Source organism: Cyprinodon variegatus, unplaced genomic scaffold (assembly GCF_000732505.1).
Source record: "Cyprinodon variegatus isolate N-32 unplaced genomic scaffold, C_variegatus-1.0 Scaffold60, whole genome shotgun sequence".
NCBI lineage: Eukaryota > Metazoa > Chordata > Actinopteri > Cyprinodontiformes > Cyprinodontidae > Cyprinodon > Cyprinodon variegatus.
This window is the reverse complement of record NW_015150513.1, coordinates 1,481,466-1,500,898: the sequence shown is the minus strand read 5'-3', so window position 1 is coordinate 1,500,898 and position 19,433 is coordinate 1,481,466. Positions and strand designations below refer to the sequence as shown.

Below are 19,433 nucleotides of genomic sequence, written 5' to 3'. Positions count from 1 at the left end.
GCAACTGAGTTAGAGACAAATATATGAGAAAATGTATTCTTGTTATGCCTGCTCTTTATACTAATCCAGGGAGGTCAATATTCTATGCTTGACAGAGAATTTATTATTTGGATTTTTGTCTTTTGCATGTTGCCCTTTAATTAAAAAACTAAAGCAGTTCAAAGGCAGCCTTTAAAACCTCTCATCAAAAGATTAGTAATGCCTGACAGAAATTCTGCCTTTTGATCTATATTTTAGAGATTTCCCCATGTGGCCAAGAGGTGTGGCTCCAACAGTGTATGTCTACACTCACATCTTTGTGTGCTTACAGCACAGATGCATGAAACAGTATGTTTACTTTGTGCAGAAGGGATCAGATGCGCAATGACTGGCACAAATCTGCACAAATGGTCATTTGTAGATCAATACATTGAAGCAGATAATCCGTTTATACACAAGATGATTGCTTCATGCGTTTGTATAATTTCTTGTTTGCCTCAAGCAATGTACATAAATAACCCATTTGCAAAAAAAAGAGTGACAAGTGCACACACTAAAGCTTCTTAATAATTTGCCTTCATCACTACCACCAGGTTATACATTCCAATAAAATCAAATGAAGGTAGAGGTGAATAGGATATAAAGCAGAATATTCCAATTTCATCCATAATTCAACATAATCTGCAGTTTTTTTAACGGTAACTTCTTTCATGTGGAACCAGGGTAGTTTTGAAAAACTTTACCTGAAGGGTAAATACTGTGGATCATAACTTTAGAGACAGTCTTGCCCTTCTTCTAGGAAGGTAATTTTTGCTCAGGCTCTGTGCAACAGGAGTACTTTTATCATTTAGCAACCTCACAAAGGGATGAATAAGGAGTAGAAAATAACTGATGGTATGATAAAGTCTCTCCTGCTTTGAAATCAGAATAATGTTCCATAGAATGCACATTTAAATAAAAAGGAAGTACTTTGATACACCAAACCAGTTTACCCAGTTGCTTAACAAGATTATGATAATTCTTCTGCCTGGGTTGTTACCTGGTCATATCTCACATTTAAGGTGGATGGTCACATTATTTCCCACAGTTTGTTATTATTATCTATACGCTGGTAACTAATTTAGTTGCATAAAAAGTTTTTGGGGAAAGATGACCAAAACTGCTGGTGTATTATTTGTTATTTTTGGGTACACTTTATTTTTTAGTGAATAAAGCCCTTCATGTATATTTATAATACCAAAGTACCTCCTTTATAATACCAAAGGAGGTACTGTATGTGACTGTGCATGTTCACAGGGGGTAAACAAAGAGGTTGACTACTACATCTAGGCTAGTTAGCAATTCCCAGAAGTGTGCAGTAATGAAGAAAGGTCCAAGATATTTTATGAAAAAAACATGATAAATGTCATATTCTAAAATGGAGAAGACTGGAAAAGCCCTCAGAATATATGGTAATATGAGCGTTGGTATTCAAAGCTACCCAGGCTTTCAGATGTGGCTGTGGAGTTGCTGGAAATCTGAATTTTCATATACCGTACTGATATTTACACCAGTTCTTACCTTGAAGCTATGTCCTTGTTTATGCTTAAGAACAGGAAGTTTTGTTTACCTTGATATTCTGAAGGCATGTCTGTGAAGTACTGAGTAGAAGTTAGAGTTGCTGTGCAGTAGATCAGTTTATTTGAAATTATATTGGTTGATCAATCATGCCGAGCTGCCTCCTTGCCGCTTTAGAAAACCGTGTAGGGAATCCATCAATGGAAAAGTCAAGTCTGACATGCCTTTGATGCATATTGGTGTAACATGTGACACTTATGACACACGATCAAAAATGATCCACTGGCGATACCCCTTTTATTCATAAACAGAGGGAGTTACAAGTGCACAAACACTTTTTTGCTATCTTTATGTTTGAGAATTTTTTCACTTCAAAATGGGTTTCAGCAAATCTAAAAGACTTTAAGCTTTTAATTAACAAAATCTATACCAATAAAAGAGCCTGAATGAAAAAGCAACATTTTGAGCTTTTAACTATGTTTTAATCTTCATCTAAATCATGCACACATCTGTATTTCACGTGATTCATGCATCTTCATAAAATTTGCTCTCAAAACAGCAGATCCTCCCTATTCTGGAAAAAAAAAATAAAACAAAAAAACAGTGACCAACTCTGGTCTATATAGAGCTATGTATCATGACCCACCCTCTCCAATGCCTGACCAGTAAACAACACGCCCCCTTCTTGCAATCAGGGAGCGGTTAAATGAGGCACAGCGCGGTCATTTCTGCTCAAAGTTAAAAGAAAGTCTCTCTTTTAGCACCTATTGTGCACAGCAACAACAACTGTTATTTATTTAGGTGGTGGCTGAATTACAAAAAAAATTGTTTTCAGGAATGGTGTGATACCATTGCTGCAGCGGCTCCATAGCGATGTCATGAAATGGGCACCCACATGGGGAGAGGCGGTGTCGCAGTGAATTCTTTCTTTGTGTTGGAAGAAAACAACTAATATTTTATAACAAATTAATACTGCATGGTGCCAAAGATATTATCTTCTCATATATCTACCTAAAGTTTATCTTTGAAGGCTTAAAAAATATGTAGGACATTTAATGCACCTGTTGCTGTACATTACTGTAAAAACAAATAATGGGTTTGCAGAAAAAAGTTTGCTTAATAGACTTCCTTATCCTTGACCCCTTCATTTCACTGGTAAAAAAAATCCTACCCTCTGCATTATGCTGCAGTCACCATATTTCATAGCAATGATTGTATGTATAGTTTAAGTTCAGTTTTACAGGTTATCTAGACTGTTTGTTTATTTATTTTTTCTGACTAGATTAGCCTCTTAAAACGTTTGATTTTTGCAAAAAGAAAGCACAGAAGACTTTCCTCTCACCACTTATAAATTTACATAGATAAATGCTTTTATTATTCAAATTTAATTTACATAATAATAAATGTAAGCCATGCAGCTGTCCAGCAATTATGGGAAAACAGGCCAGCAAAAAAAAAAGAAAAAGAAAAAAGCTGCCACACAAAAAACAAAAACAACAAACAAACAAAAAACTGTCACTAATAGGTGCAATTTGAAATAAAAAAATAACCTAAGATGTTTTTATTTGGATTGTGGCAGGGAGCCAAAGTACCTGGAGGAAACCTTAAAATTGTTAGTTATGCTGAATTATATAAACCTTTTACCAATAAAATTGCAGCATTGCTGTGGGTGACCTGATTAAACATTGACACTTTGTACGGTCATGATATAATTATTTTTAAGACACTGCACTTGCAGAAGCTTTCTGGTTATTATTTTAATTTGTTGGGAAGAAACAGAAAATATTTAAAATAAAGTTTAACTTTGACTTTTTGGTTCTTAGAAGTTTATAGGCAATGTTCATTGTTTGAAGTACAAGGTCTCTGGCCATCAGAATTATATATTAATCTGACACTTAAATGATTTCAAATGTATAAAAATATATATAGCGTTGACAAACATGAATTTTTATTCAGATTAGATATTTAAAAACAAATCGAAATTGCAAAACAAACAGGCTCTTTTTTTATCCCATCCACTTAAATCACTTTGAATATCCTTAGGAATTATGTACACCTGTCTTTGTATTGCGGATGTATGTAGATGGCTTTGTAATTAGGAGATTAAGTCTGATATACCTTTTAAGATAAATTATAAACAACAGTATTTTTTCTTTATCTATGAATTGATTTAAGAAGCATTCAAATCAGGTAAATGAAGACAAACATTGGCGCACAGGCCAGTGTAGGCACTATAATAGGCTTTGTAATGCTTCCCTTTAATACATTTTTCATATGACAAAGCCTGTCTAATGAAACATCCTAAGAGTCTTCCATTTGTTTCAAATGACAGTATGATTTTCTTCTGTAAGGAATACACAAATGTAATCTGACCCACAGTGCATGAATTTCTATTACACTTTTAGGCCTTTGAACATAATACATTTCTTTACAGCCACTGCTTCTGATGCAAGCCTAAGAAACCATATGTAATATCACACCATGGAGCAGTGACAAAAATTTCATTTTTGGACGTGTAAGATGTCCTGTTGCTCAATGTCCAGTCAACTTGAAGCACAGCAAAAGTAGGGACATATTCATATCATCATCTGGTTTCTCTGGCAACCAGCAAAAAACAAGGATAAAAGCAGCAATTTGCTGCTGTAAAATGCATCATATTCTCAGTAAAGAAAATTAAAACCATAAACTACCCAGCACTCTTATGTTTCTCCTCCTGACGGACTCCCTACTTTTGTCAGTCAAATGCATGGTAAAACCAGTTGATTCAACATAAGTAGGTCAATGAAAGCCAAAATGAATAAGTGTGTGTAAAAATGTATATGCACAGCACTTCAGAGTAAATACATAAATTCCCAGAAAGCTATAGTTTAACAAAATAACATTAGCAGGTTCAGTATTCTAAAACAGTTATCCCAATTAATTTAAAAAATAAAAATGTAATCCCAAAGATGAATTATATATTGTATAAAGTTTTTGTTGTTGATTTTAAGGCCTATAGGCAGAACGGATTTTCTGAATTGCTCTTTCTTGCACCAGATTTGAAGAGTCTTTTGATTGAAGACACTTTGTTGTTGTTAACTGTAATAGTCCGCTTAGAAGAAGTTCTTCACTTTATGAAGAATTCTTTTTTTTTTTTTTTATCTCTATCTGTTTTTTTTCCCATGAAATAGCTGTAAAATATCATTAAAAATCCATACATTAGCTTTTCTGCTAGGTAGTTGTTTGGCTGTAGTTAAATTGTTAATTGGCAACACAAAAAAGCAAAAAAGCAACAACAAAAAAACCCCAAAAAACTCTCAAATGTGTTTTCCATTAAATTAGCCCTATTATCATTTATATGTCCTCTTGATGCACAAAAAAGCCAATAGAAAAACAAAGCTTGAACTAATATACAGTAGTAAAGAATATAATTCAAATATTCTCACGAGAATAGTATAAATTTTTATACTGTTTTACCAGTACTATATATACTGTATATATATATATATTTTAGATAAGAAATCTAAAACATTTGCAATCACTGATCAGATGTGTATAAAGACCTTTTTGACTGTTTCAATTATTCATTTTTTTTAAAAAGGCAGACAGGACATCGGTCTGATGTCCTGTCTGACTATACTGTTGACATTAGTTAAAAGGATAAGCATCACCTTGACCAAAAGATTAGAGTCACATGACTACTTTATCAGGAACAATTTTTATCGTAAAGCATTAATTTAGACCTTTCGTAATGGCAAGTAAAATTAATAATTCACTTCAGCAGCAAATAGCTGGGAAAGAAACAGATAAACGGTCATTTTAAGTTATTTAAGGAAAATATGCCTTTTTTAATATTTGAATGACTTCCATCGCATTATATTTTTATGTGATCGAGTACATGTGCAGTTGCAAAATAGGTGAACAACCCAGAGCTGTTGTCGTCACAATGATGGACGCTACACTTAACCTTTTTTCATTGTAATTGAGAAGCATGGGATGTACTGGTTAAACTTTTAACCTGAACCAAAATAAGAGACCATTAGCTGTAAAAACTAGTCATATTCTCTTTTCCAGGTCTTTGTATAAAAGTGTCTGTAAAGATACTGTATTTTTAAGTGGTTGTATATTTTTATGATCCACTATCCAGCTCATGGCATATTATGCAAACAACTTAAAACAATTTTTTTTCTCAATAATTCAAGGGTCCCTAGGTCACACTAACATTGGAACATCTTTGCTGTTTCCCATATATGAATATGACAAAATTGTAAATCATCCATTCAAATAAAAACAATTCAATATTCAGTATGTATTGACTTGTTCATTATATGGCAGTATCTACTGTAGTAGGCAATCAGTATAACTGCTGCAGGATTTTGGAAGCTTTCGTTTCAAATTTACCATATAACATATAATATGCATCTTGGGGAAATTTGTAAGACAAACCATCTAACAACCTGAGAAATTGAAGACCCGAAATTTCAGCTGGACTCAAGATAGTTTTGAAAGTTTTATTGAAAACTCCAGGCAGCCTGAGGGTTTCTGCTGCAGCGTTGAGATAGAGCACATGTCCCATATACTGGCTGTTGCAGGTTCAAGTCCCAGCCTGCTGACCTTTGCCAAATATCTCTCCCCTCTTTTGTAACCCACTTTCCTGTCTCCAAGCTGTCAAAAAAGGTCACTTGTGCCAAAGAAACACTTATTAAAAAAAACAAAATAAACTCTGTGCTGCTGACAGCAGGCAGCCTCCAGCAAAGGGATCAGGAATCTGTGAAGGCAGAGACAAAAATTAATTACTGAATAAGCAAGATCAGAGTTTTGACTGTTTACAATTGTCACTAACCTTCTAACTCTGTGAAACCGTGGCAAAGGCTTAGTTTAGTTACTTTATATGAAGAGGTTAAGATGATGCCAATGGAGGTCTGCTTCGCAATGAACCAGACACCTTTAAAACTGGTTAATGTTAGGAAACCATAAGAGGTAGAAAATGAAAGAACTTTGGTTTTAAGAATCAGGAGATTAAGCGGGATTGAAGGTTCCTAATCACAATAATGTCCAGAACCCTGAAAACAGGAGTCGAATGCAGAATTCAGGTTCAGATTCAGGCTTACAGATCCAGGGAAGAACCAATAGCCAGAACTCAATAGGCAGAAAGGTGGTTGATGTCCAGAGATCAGAAGGCTCAGTTGTCTGGCATGCGAAGGGCAGGAACAAGGAAACCATGGGGCAGAACAGAGCTTGTGATAAGGCAGGCAAGCAAAGAACGAATGCAGGACATCAACTCACGCAAGGCTTTTATATAATCTGGAAATAGTAACTGAAATTAAGGGAGGTTAAACTGGCTGGGATGCAGGTGACACACACAGATTGAGCACAGATTAGAGAAGGGGCAGGGCAGGACAGGACAGGTGAAACGCATGAGTGACAATGATGGCAGGAAAAAAGCTGAATGACAACAAAGCAGTTACTTTGCCAGAAACCTGAGGAAAGCATTGACAGCCAATAAAGAAATGTAATATTTCTTATTGCACCGGCTGTCATCCATTTTGTAGAAAATAGAAGTGATTATAGTCAAGGCAGTTATTCCCAACTGCTGACAGTCCCCCTTCTATCAGGAATACAAATCAAGTAATTTTTTTAAAGATGACAGAGCAAAGTGTGTCAATGTCTAAAAATCAAAGGAGCCAGACAGCAAGTCAGACACGGGAACAGTAAAGCAGATCTGGTATATTTCAAAATAAAAGACAAAATCAACATATGCAGCAAACTCAAACTAAATGAACATATAGTTTGTTTAAATAGTAGTTTAAATATTGTTTGTTTTCCCTTTTCTTAAAGTTGTGACTCTAGCACAATACAATACAATGATGAAAATGAATTGGTTTTTCAAGTATTTACGGTCAATGCAATTCCAAGTCTCTTTTTTTTTTCTTTTTTTAAGCAACAGCAAAGTTTGAAAGCAGATAAAACCAAGAGCCATTCAGCCTTCAAGTTGGTTTTAATTTTTAGCTGTATTTAGGGGTGGTCCCATCCTTTTTTGCATGCTGATAGAATGGGAAAACATAATGGGCAAACCGTAGCTTTGTAAAATATCTGCATCAGAACTTAGGTTATAAGCAGGAATGGAAATATGCACCTTTTTCAAAATGCCTGCAGTTATGCTGTCATAAATATTTTGACATCACAACTGACATCACATAGTCACCATTTAAATAGTGGAATAAGACCAATTGAGCTGTCCTGACCAACTTTCTCAGAATGAAACCTGTGCTCAGGACAGCATGCTTCTATAACATTCGACATCACAGATCAGAAGAAGTGACTGAACTCGCAACACCGAGGCTCTGTATAAGAAAGGTCAGAGCAGAATCTTCCTGCTGAGGAGACTGAGGTCTTTTGGAGTGCAGTGGGCACTCCTAAACACCTTCTATGACTCTGTTGTGGCATCAGCTATCTTTTATGGAGCTGTCTGTTGGAGCAGTGGCTTATCTGTAGCTGAGAGAAAGCGGCTGGATAAGCTGATAAGGAAGGCCAGCTCTATGATTGGATGCCCTCTTGACTCAGTGCAGGAGGTGGGAAACAAAATGATCCTAACTAAATTAACATCTCTGTTGGATAATGTCTGTCACCCCATGCATAAAGCTGTTGCTGAACCAGATAACTCCTTCAGTGATAGACTGCTGAACCCTAAATGCACCAGGGGGCATAATCACAGATCCTTCCTCCCAGCAGCAGTAGGACTGTAAAACCATCACTGTTCCCATAAACCTCAATAAGTTGTTACATTCATGCTGATTTTGCACAGTTTCTATTACGTAAATAACATGCTGCTGTCATTTTGCACATCTCTAATGTTGGTGCTATTTTTCAAATATTCATTACTGTAAAAATATCCATAGCTGTATATTATAGCTGTTAACTATTCTCCAGGTGCACAGTATTTATATTGTTAAAACACTCTACAGTACAGTATTTTAGTTGTTTATTGTTTAACTCTTCACTAGTATGTTATCCTTATACACTCAAGGTCCTATTTTGTGTGACCATTTTTTCTATAATTTTTTAAGCTCCAATTATGTTAGCAATAGTATGAGAAAAATACGAAGTCACACCAAAAAATAAAAATTATAAAAAGTAGGAAAAACTCAAATAGGCTCAAAATAGGCTGCCTGCTCCTTGCAGGCGTCAATACATTCAGTATAAGAAGTAGTATTACTTATCTTGGTGTCAAAGTGGATGGTTGTTAAATTTGACAGCCAAAATAAAGCAGCTATAAAGACTAAACCAAGAAGAAACTATACCATTCTCTCCAGGGAACAATTAGAGATGGTAATCCATGTCTTCATCACTACCCAGCTGGATTACTGTTACAAACTTAATGTTGAGGTTAGTAGCTCCAACATTGCTAAACTACAGCGAGTGCAAAACACTGTGGTGTATCTGTTATCTGGCACACGTAAATTTAAACCCATTACTTGTATTTAAGCCTCATTACACTGACTCTCTGTCAAATTCTTCTGATTGTTCTTTTTTGGTGTTATCTTTCTGAGTTGTTGCACCTTTATACCCCCTCTGTTCAACCAGGACAGCCGATCGGCTGCTTCTTAGGATGCCTAAAACCAAACAGAAGCTTAGGGGGGAGGATCAAGGTTTTGGTAGCTTCAAAATTGTAGAATGACCTGCCATTGTACAATAAAGAGTTTTGAGTAATGCCTTAAAACTCATTTCTTTGTGTTGGCTTTTGACAGTATTTGAGCTGTTAATCTTAGCCTCTGATAAGCAATTACACATATTTGTAGTTCTTATTTGAACTGGTTAATGGTTAATATATATATATATATATATATATATATATATATATATATATATATATATATATATGCTTTATTATATATGCTTTATTTGATTTAAGTCGTCTGAGTCTGTGTATTAGTTTGCTGTTATTAACTGTAGAGCATATTGGTCTCTGGGGAAGTTTAAAAGGCTTTATAGATAAAGATGGAATGGATTCGAAGAAAGTTATTAAACACAGTTTAATTTACCAAATGTCTTGGGTTTATAAACACTGCATATGTGACGGACTAGGGACTCAAATTTTATTGATTGCTCAGATTGTCAGCCTTTTACCATAAAAATAAAATATGAAAATAAAACTTAACTTATGAGAAAAAAAATATCATCTAGTCTACAACATTACAGTAAGTTGGCATTGTTCATGTCGTATGTCCTTTATAATGGTTAAATACTGCATTTTAAAATACCCTTGTTAAGGTTAAAATATAAACGATATGGTCCTTACCTTGTGAGGTTTAGGCCTAATGCAGCTGTCCTGTATAACCATTTCCTCATGCTAGCATAATGACTACATGCATTGAAAGTTACGGAGCATTGACAGTACACTGCTTGTATAAGGAATTTTGAATCTGCTAGGACTGACCTGTAAATCGCTTTATATGTTCACTACTGGGGGCAAAAGAGAGACAGGAGACTGGGAGTGGTAGAAAAAGAATCACTGAGAGAATGCATTAGGATTTCAGATATATTCTCCTGGGGCCAAATCACTCTAGTGCTGAGCTGGAGCCAGTAGTCCCTCGCTTGCAAATACTTTCTCACACTCTTTTCCACACATGCGACTCGCCTTTTCCTTATGGAATACCATTAGCTAAACTGTTAATTAGAGCAGGGAGAATTGTGAGAACTTTATTTTCTGTCTGTAGCAGCATGGGTGAGAGGAGTTTATGTTCACACCATCCAATGCTTTATGCATAAAGGTGTTTGTTTTTAAAATACCCTTTACCAAATCCTACTTGACACTTCTTTTGATAAAGAATTATTGTGCATTGTGCAATGCAGTTGCTGTGGAGATTATTTTCCTTAAGTAAAGCTGGATTATTTTTGTGTCAGTGTGTTTTTTAAAGGACTCCTCAGGGTGACTGTGGTAGGAGAATTAGTATTCTACACTCTCTGGTTATGGCTTTCTCACTCAGCACTGAGCCCCTTTATGCTCCAGAAGAGGTCCATACACACACATACACAGTCCCTACACACACATACACATCCTCATCCTTTTCTGGTTTCTCCACAGGTCGCTTTGAATCAGAATGGATTGGTTTTCGGCACATGAGCCAACTTCCTGTTGATGCCATTAAAAATGTCATGAATCAAGGCAAACTGAAACTACAGTGCATATCTATCATTATATAGACCTCTTTGTCCAGCTGCAATGGTTACTGCCAAAATCGTACCCTTCAGTACTTACTGCAATACATTTCAGTTGTTGATATATCTACCTAACATCTAAAAACCATAAATTCACACAAACTATTATATCAAGACTCTAAATGTGAACAATTATTCAATGACAATAACATCTACTGCAAAAGATACAGACAGAAAGCAAAAATAATATAAATAAATGAATAGAAAAAAATTAAAAGACCATAAGTTATGTTCAGCACAGTTTTATTTGTGTTTACTTGGAAACAAAATTGTATAGGGGAATGTACATAAAGAGACTGTTCAGTTAAACAAAATTTAGTTTGGAAAATAATGAGGGGCAGTAAAAACAGTCCTTATACTTAATAAAACCACTTTCTTTTTTTTTGCAGTTTGGTTTTATAAGATCCATTTTATTAACTTGATGGATCAGGATTAAAATCTGGAAACAGGGAACAGAACATGGCCTTAAGACACCCATTTTGAAACAGATGTAGCTTCATCTCAATGGTTAGGTTAGGTTACCGTAAATGCTGACAAAAAACTTGATACATTCCACACATTTTTAAATGCTTTATTGTGTTGCTGAGGTGTAATGATTCCAGCAATTGTTTTGAGGGACAGAGAATTGTGTAGCTTTAAAACAGGTTCAATACAGGAGAGCAGGGTATACTGTACTACCGATAATCTGAGACAGAATGCCACCATTCAATATATAACTTCTGCCATTCTGATTAAATTTCTTTTTATAAAGACTGACCTGAAAACATCTTGAGTTCTCATGGAATGTCTTGATGTTTGGTTAACTTTGAATATCAGTCATTGCTGTCTTGTATGTTTCGGCTTTAAGTCAGCCTTTTCCGCAATAACATGATTTACTGCAAACTATTGTCTGATTACCCATTTGATAGTTATAAGGTATGATAACTATTAAATATAACAGGTCTTTTAATTTAGCCATAACCACCTGTAGTGACTATGGCTAAATACCAACCTATTGGCAAACCACCAAGAAAAGCACACAAAAGCATAATTTTGTCACCATGGAGATGAGGTTGTCAAAGCGATATGCAAAATTGGTTTGCCTCCATACAAGGCTTTTTGAATGTTATACACAAAGTCCAACTTTGTTCTTATATGAGAAGACCACTTAGTTTTTGGTCCATCACATAAAATCTCTTTAACATACACAGGGTTACCTTAACAGTCCTCCTTTAATAGTTGTAGCAGACACTGAATTATCAGGTACAGTAGTCTTGTTCCACATGCCTTTCAGATCTGAAGTGATGTAACTTGTAGAGGTGCCATGGTTGATTCCTACTGTGTCAAGCAAATGCAATCTGTATGATCTTAAACAGGGAATAACAAAATTCAGAGGAAGGAGTGAGATTTTAGAATGTGAGTACGGGTCTGGAATGACGTTTTAGGAGAGGTGAGCTAGACATTTTTTAAGCATCAGTGGTCCAATTTAGCTCACAAATGCACCTTTTGAAGTTGTATGCATTTATATATATAAATGCAGAAAAAGCGAGCCACTATGACTGTATATGGAGCTTTTAAAAGTATTTACAGCAATTTAACAATGATTGCATGCAGAGATACATTACAGCAACACACAGACTCACAAACACACCCACACCCTACCACAGTCCATGTGACTCTTTCTAGGCCACTGACTCCTAGTCAAGCACCACTAAGTTCATATTATCATTTAACTATTGAAAGCAGAGGGCTGTCCCACAGTGCAACTCAGGCATCAGTTGTGTGTTACGTTTGCTAAATTACCACATTTTGTAGATGTGTTTGTGTGTGTATATGTTATGCTCCCTTTTCAGTTCTTTTCTGATGTATTTTCTAATCCTGTTAGACTGACAGGCCTTTAGAGGGTCGGTTTACAAGTATGAGGTGAACTAACTCTACATTAACGGTAGGGTTTGACATATACCAGTAATGGTTAGGGTTTGGGTACATTGCCCCACTGTGCAGCCACATTCAAAATAAACAATGTATTGACAAAGAGTTTGGAGCAGATTTGTTTTAATTTGAGCTGGCCATGTGAACTTCTCTGGAGTGATGATGATTTTGCAAAGAACAATTCTTTAGAACATGAGGAACATTACAGACCACTGTGAAAATTGTCGTTCAAAAAATTTTCAACAACAACATTATCAGTGCTGTAGAAGATTTTTTCAGTCTGCAGGTATTAACAGATACAACAACACACTGAAAAATGCCCTATGAGTTACAACAACATCTAATTTTCCTTTGGGATCAATAAAGCATTGTTGAATTGAATTGAATTAAGCAGCCATGTGTGGTGACTGAATAATGAATCGTCTTTGAGAAAATAATGTTTTCTAAGTCTCACTGTTTTCTCTTAAAGACACTCTAAACTGCTAAAAGTCTGAACTTTCAAATAAATTGTATATCATTTAAGTTGAGTCTTAACAAAAAAAAAACATATTTTCCATGTGTTCTCAGAAGCAAAGCATCCCTTCTAAGCATCTTGACTCTCTTCAGTGATAAAGATTAGCAATAGAAGTAAAATGCAATTATGCTTCCATACTGAAAAGGATGCCCTGTGGAGATATCTTTGAACAAACACAATAAATCTTCTGTTTCTAACTCTAATACATTGCTGTTAACCTTGAGGCTTTACATCAGCAGCAAATTCATTATTTCTTCTCATAAGACATATTAATGTAAAACTGTATTTTTTCATATCTTTATCACTATCCAGAAATCTTCATCTCTTCTAACCATTGTGGGTCTGGAATTGTGCACTGAAAAACTAAAATTTACCATTTAAGGAATGTTTTTTAGTATTTTTCAGTGTTATCAGTGAAAACCGTTTCACTATTGTGAGAGAAGAAGTGACAGGTAACACCGTTTATCTGCATATGAAGAAAAAAATGATGTTATAGATTCTTTAGTAAGAATTTTTTTGAGTGCATTTGGTGCACAATCTAATCAGGCATAGTTCAATTCTGCAACCCATGCACTGATTAACCAGCACCTGAGCCCACAGGAATCATTGTTTATATGTTTGCTTCTGCATAGGAATTCACATTATAGCTGCTTTCCAATTGGATTATACCGAGCATCAAGACATTAACAGGAGCAATATAATTAACTTAGCAGAGTACAGAGATTTAGCACTGAAGCAACATTCTGGTTGACAACACTGGTTACGATTATCTGAACGCGTTGTAGATGCACCTTCCATCCTTTTTCAGAAGCAACCTGATGGTATTTTCACCAGCAGAGATGTATGGAGACAGACAGGAGGTTACTGATGTAAAACAAGCAAGGGAGATGATGGATTGCTAGCCATTATGTGATTTTTTTTCTTTTTTTGTATTATAAAATGAAGACTAGATACATTATTTTTTATTGTTGCCTCATTGGATTTAATTTCAAGCAACACAGAGGACTTTGCAATTCTGTGGCTCTGTGTGATGCTTGATGGAACCTTGCTTTATCCTTTTGCCACACCTCTTAGCTAGCCCTTACGATGTCCTTCATGATAAGTGCCACTAGGACACCTTTTCCCCTGAAATGTCTCCTCATGGGACCTCGTTTGTGTTCATCTGGCTTGACGTGAGGCGAATCTGTTGACCAGGGACAGCCTTCAATGATAGACAGGGCTATTTATTCTAATACATTGAGGGAAGCTTTCTAAGAAGCAAACACAACCGCACATTCCCAGCCCAGCCCACCTCAAACCACACACACCCTGACAGATAAACACACAAGTATTCACTCCTGATTGTGTTTTTCTTTTTTTTCCTTTTTTTTCAAAATCAACAGCATAGCAAATATTTGCAAAACGTCTAACAATTCCTATAATATAAATATGAATACAGCATACTTGTAACAAACAGTTCCCTTTTTGGCTGTCTTGACCTATGTTTTGTAAAACATGGCTTCCTGCTTCTTTGAGGAAAACAAAACAAAAAGCCAGACAATGGTCTGATTCTAAAAATCTAACATATTAACTCAAGAAAGACAAGAGCACATTGTAGACAACTAATATAATCATTATGATTTTCATCATTCTTATATTCAATAATAGTTTTTGAATTAATTGATATGGTGAGGTTATACAATTGGTTTTAAGACATACAGTAGCAGCAATTCAAAATGCCCCTTCCCAGTCAAACGCCAGCCGAATGGGAGCCCAATTCCCTGCAACTCCCAGCAGAATCCCCTTCAACTTCCAGCTACTGGAGTGGCCCCCTTCTTCCCCTGGGCGTGCTTATTACTCTGACTCCACCCTTACAAGGTCTGACAAGGAGATGATGCTTCACTTTAGATTTTAATGTCCATAAATCATGACAGAAAGAATATTTTAGTACAAAGATTGATGTTTAAAAAGGAATTGTAGGGGACCACCAAAGTACCAGCCAAGGCCCCATCAAGGAAAGTGGGACAAGTTTTAATGGCTACTACTGTAGGTCATCATCTAATTTAGCAGCCACAACAACTTTGAAAAAAATAAATAAAATAGAATAAAACAGAATAAAATAAGTTATTGACTGTTTTCTTTTTGTGTAGTATTTTCCCATTAATTACATTATATTATTTCTTTAATACATTCTGGTCCCATTAGATGAAGGTATTTGAAAAGCTGATATTTGGTCAGCAGTGGAAAGCAGAAAGTGTGCTAAATGTCAAATCATCTTGCACCCGCAGGTACATCATCATTTGTGAATACAGACAAGGCACCAGTATTCCTATTCAAGCTGAGTTAAGCTGGGAAAACCTTCTATTAAAGTGAACTTAATTAGTTTTCTAGCCTTTGTTTTGGTGTGTAAACATTGCTCCATGCTGTTAATAGGCATCCTTAATGTTGGAAATGCTTTTAGCAAAACATCTTTATCAGATCTCTGTTGGTAAAAGGGAAATCATTCTTTTAAAATGTCATTAATTTGGTGCCATGCTAGGCCTTCATTTTCTGAAATAAAAATACTCTGACTGATAACAAATATTCTGATTCTGGATAGTGTTACAACAGGCATAAAGGTTTCTTTTTAAACTTAGATTCATATTCCATATTGATTTACAGCTTTTTACTGTGGTGGTCACATTTGTTGGCACTGTGGTAAAGAACTAAAATAAACAAATACAGTAGTATAACAGATTCTCCACTGTACAGTACTTAACAGTGTGTATGAAAGGTTCTTCCACATAGTAGTATCAGTTACATTTCGCAAAATCCATCATCCTTTTCACCAAAAACCCGAAACCTCCACAAACGTGCCAGAAAGAAATACCGGATCTTCACGACCACAAGGCACACCAGAAGAAAAGGAGCACTATAACAAACGGGAAATACCACCACAGGTAACAAAAACAAAAGGAGCACCGGACCAGAGCGAGCGCTCATTACAGACAGGAACAAGAACCCAACCACCTGAAAATAACCCAAATGATATGCTGTATCCTTGCAGTCAAAGCTGCACAACTACCACATTGTCAATCCTTTAAAGAAAAGGTTTTTTACGCTTGAAACCTGGATGATTTCCTCTCTACAGTTACCGTGAGGCCTTTGTTAACCGAAGCTGCAAACTTTGGTTCCTGATTAGAGAAGATCTGAGGGGATCCACATTGTAACTTTGTTACTGAGTTGACTGCCTGTGTTGAACCTAGTTGTTTCGGCTGAGCAACTTTATCAAATTGGTCACCAAAAGTCCTCTCTCCATTTTCTGAATCCACAGCAACATACCTCCAAAGGAAAAGACTTAAAGTAAAACCTTCGCTTTTTCTTTGATACTTTAAACCATCCCTGGGCAGGCATTTAATTTACAAATAGTTCAATGCAGATGCTTGGTCCAAGACGAATTTTGCTCAAAACTTCCTGCTGAACATTTTATTGTGTGATCCTGAACCAAGTTTTTGGACTGTATGGATGAGACCATGCTGGCAGTCAACTTAGTAAGGTAATTGATTTTCTCCCTCTTTCTTCCTTTTGTCTTTCTTTATCTGTCCTCCTTCCTGGGACCATGTGATTCTACTTTCTCCAAATGTACATTCTCCAGCCTCCATTCAACCATTAGTGTCAGACTCAGGGGAGGAAGACATCTCTAACCTAAATCTACCTGCTCATTCAGATCCACTGCACTCAGCACTGATGCCTTCAGCTTGTGTCTTAGTACCAAAGACTAATAGTTCTTCATTCCAATAAAACTTTCCAATTGCAGCTTTTTCTCCAGTTTGAAATAATTTTTGAACAATGTGATTTAATTACCGCTTTGAGTAGACTGTTCGTCAGAAAAATGACAGACTTTGTACACTCCAGTTAAGAATTCAATTAACTTATTAAATTAGTTGATTAATATTTTAACAAATGATTAATGATGATGAATTAAAGTGAATGTTTTAGCCCTACTTATGTGTTTCCATGCTTTGGTCTCATTAAAAATGTATCCAGCCTTTTTCCTGTTGGCATTATTAAGATTACATACTGATACATGTAAAGTCAGAAATTACATAAAAGCCGACTTTCTGCAAAATATTGAGTCTTCATATATGTTGTCTTAGACTTTGAGTTATGTGATAAGCAGTGTAAGTTTAAAGGTTGCCGTTTGGTTTATTTTATCTGTTTCTTTCATGCTTAATCTTGTCTCTTCAAGTAGTATTTTAAAGCTGAGCTCACAACCTGGCTATCATTTGTCAGAACAAAACATGATTACCAGCTCTGAGCTGGTGTTAACATCTGGGTCTGAAGTGTATACTTTGAGACTGGTCACTGGCACATGTCTATTATATCCAAGTGCATGCTCTGGGTTTTCCCTCATGTCTTTTACTGTGCAAGGCAACAAAGAGACATGGGACTCAAAGAAAATCTAGTCCCCCTCTAGAGGCAAGGTGTTAATGTGTATTGATGATACAAAGATTAAAACCGAGACTAGAAAATGCTGAAAAACGCAAGTGCATATGTACATAAAAACAGTTTAAAAACCATTAAGCTTACAGAAGAACGGGAGGGTGTAATGTTTATTGTAATATAGTCTGGAAAAAGAAAATAATGGCCTGACACGAAACTGGATTTGTTTGGTAATGTCTGTGTGGATTAGAAAGGACAAGGGATCTAGTGTGCTGGTATCTGCTTAGAATATTTTACATTAACCCCCCATGTTTTCCCTAAACATCACTAGCAAACAGCTGTGTCATGCTGAGCTATGAGTGACACTCACTTCTGTCCTTCCTAAGTCAAAGTAAAAAAAGTCCAGCTACCTCTTCTTCCCTCTTCCTGACTTTTGCTCTCATTTGTCAGTTCACATTAGCATCACCAGCCAGTGTGTGGCAATTAAGTATACCCCTGGGCAAGGAAGCCCTATTTAGAAATCATTACGAGACATGGAAAGCTTGCCCCATGAGTTTAGCAAAAAAAAAAAACAGAAAAAAAAAAAAAAACACACACACAGAAAGAAATGTACCTTTGTGTATGCTTGTATATGTGTGTTAGACATGTGTGATAGTGGCTGCCGGTATGTTTCGCACTTTGACCATCCATCATTTCACTCCACTCATCCATGGCTCCTTGCTTTCAAGATAAGTCTCAGACAATCTCCAGCTGTGCTGTGAAACCTCCCCTCCTCAGTTCCATCCCTCCAACCCGCCTGCATAGCGATTAGAGATTGTATCATCTGCATGGGAGAGTAATGGAGCAGTCAGGAGACAGTATGGCCATCAACTTATGCAGTATATGTGTCTTTGGGTACATATATAGAAGCCTGTAAAAAATGTATGGTACTTTAAAGCTTTTTAGGAAGTAATGAAGAGAGATGTTATATCTCCTCTCTCATGCCCTTGACGGGCTCTTTAGTGTGCATATACTGCAGGGATGTGTCATATCTGATGTTTAGGATTAGTGGGATTAGTGACCTCCCAAAGGGAGATATTCTTAGTCTTAGATCAATTTCCTAGTGTTGCAGTATCTACCTGCACTAATGCTGTTGGCCATATTGGAACATAAAAAAAAGGCTGTTCACAGCGAAAATTCACATCCTATTAGACTGGATTTTGATATAATTGTATTTATTTTTTAATATAAGAAAAGAGCAGACACAGAGAAAGGTACATTGCAATGGAGGCGGATGAATAAAATTTGGACTACAAAATTAATCTAATGATGTTTTAGGTAACAGTTTGAAAAGAAAATTTAAAAGCAAGTCTAAAAAAACTAGGTATTAAAAATTCATTTAAAGCAACACATTGTATCAGCACTTTAGCTGTTTCCTGAGAGCTTTTATATCATTTTTAAATTGTGAGTTTTTTTCACATTAGTGTTACATAAGATGTTATTGCTGCTTCCTGATGCTTAGTGGGGGTTCTTTGTATGCAAAGTAAACTTATGCCAGAAGATCTGAGTAGTCCGGGTGGTTAATACACTGACAACAAATCTGTAATGTATTGTGATGCTAAGCCATGCATTGATTCTTAGACTAACAAAAGTACTTTAAATTCAGTTTTTTGTGATACAGTAAGCCAGTATAAGGACATAAGAACTAGGGTGATGTTCTCTACTTTCCTAGTTTTATTAAGAATACAGGCTCTGCAGTCTTTTAGATCAAATGTGTTGTTCTTATTGATTTTTCAACAGACCTGTGAAAACACCCTTGCAGTAATCAATTTGACTAAAGATAAACACATATATATTTTTTTAAGATCTTGATGAGACATTAGTCCTTTAATCC

The 19,433-nt window shown here is 35.9% G+C and overlaps 1 protein-coding gene across 17 annotated transcripts in view; it reads left to right on the top strand.

Moving 5' to 3' along the window:
- Positions 1-19,433, top strand: part of LOC107082735 (adhesion G protein-coupled receptor B2-like) — a 341,510-nt gene that overhangs the window by 91,224 nt on the left and 230,853 nt on the right. The gene's annotated exons all lie outside the window — the stretch shown is intronic.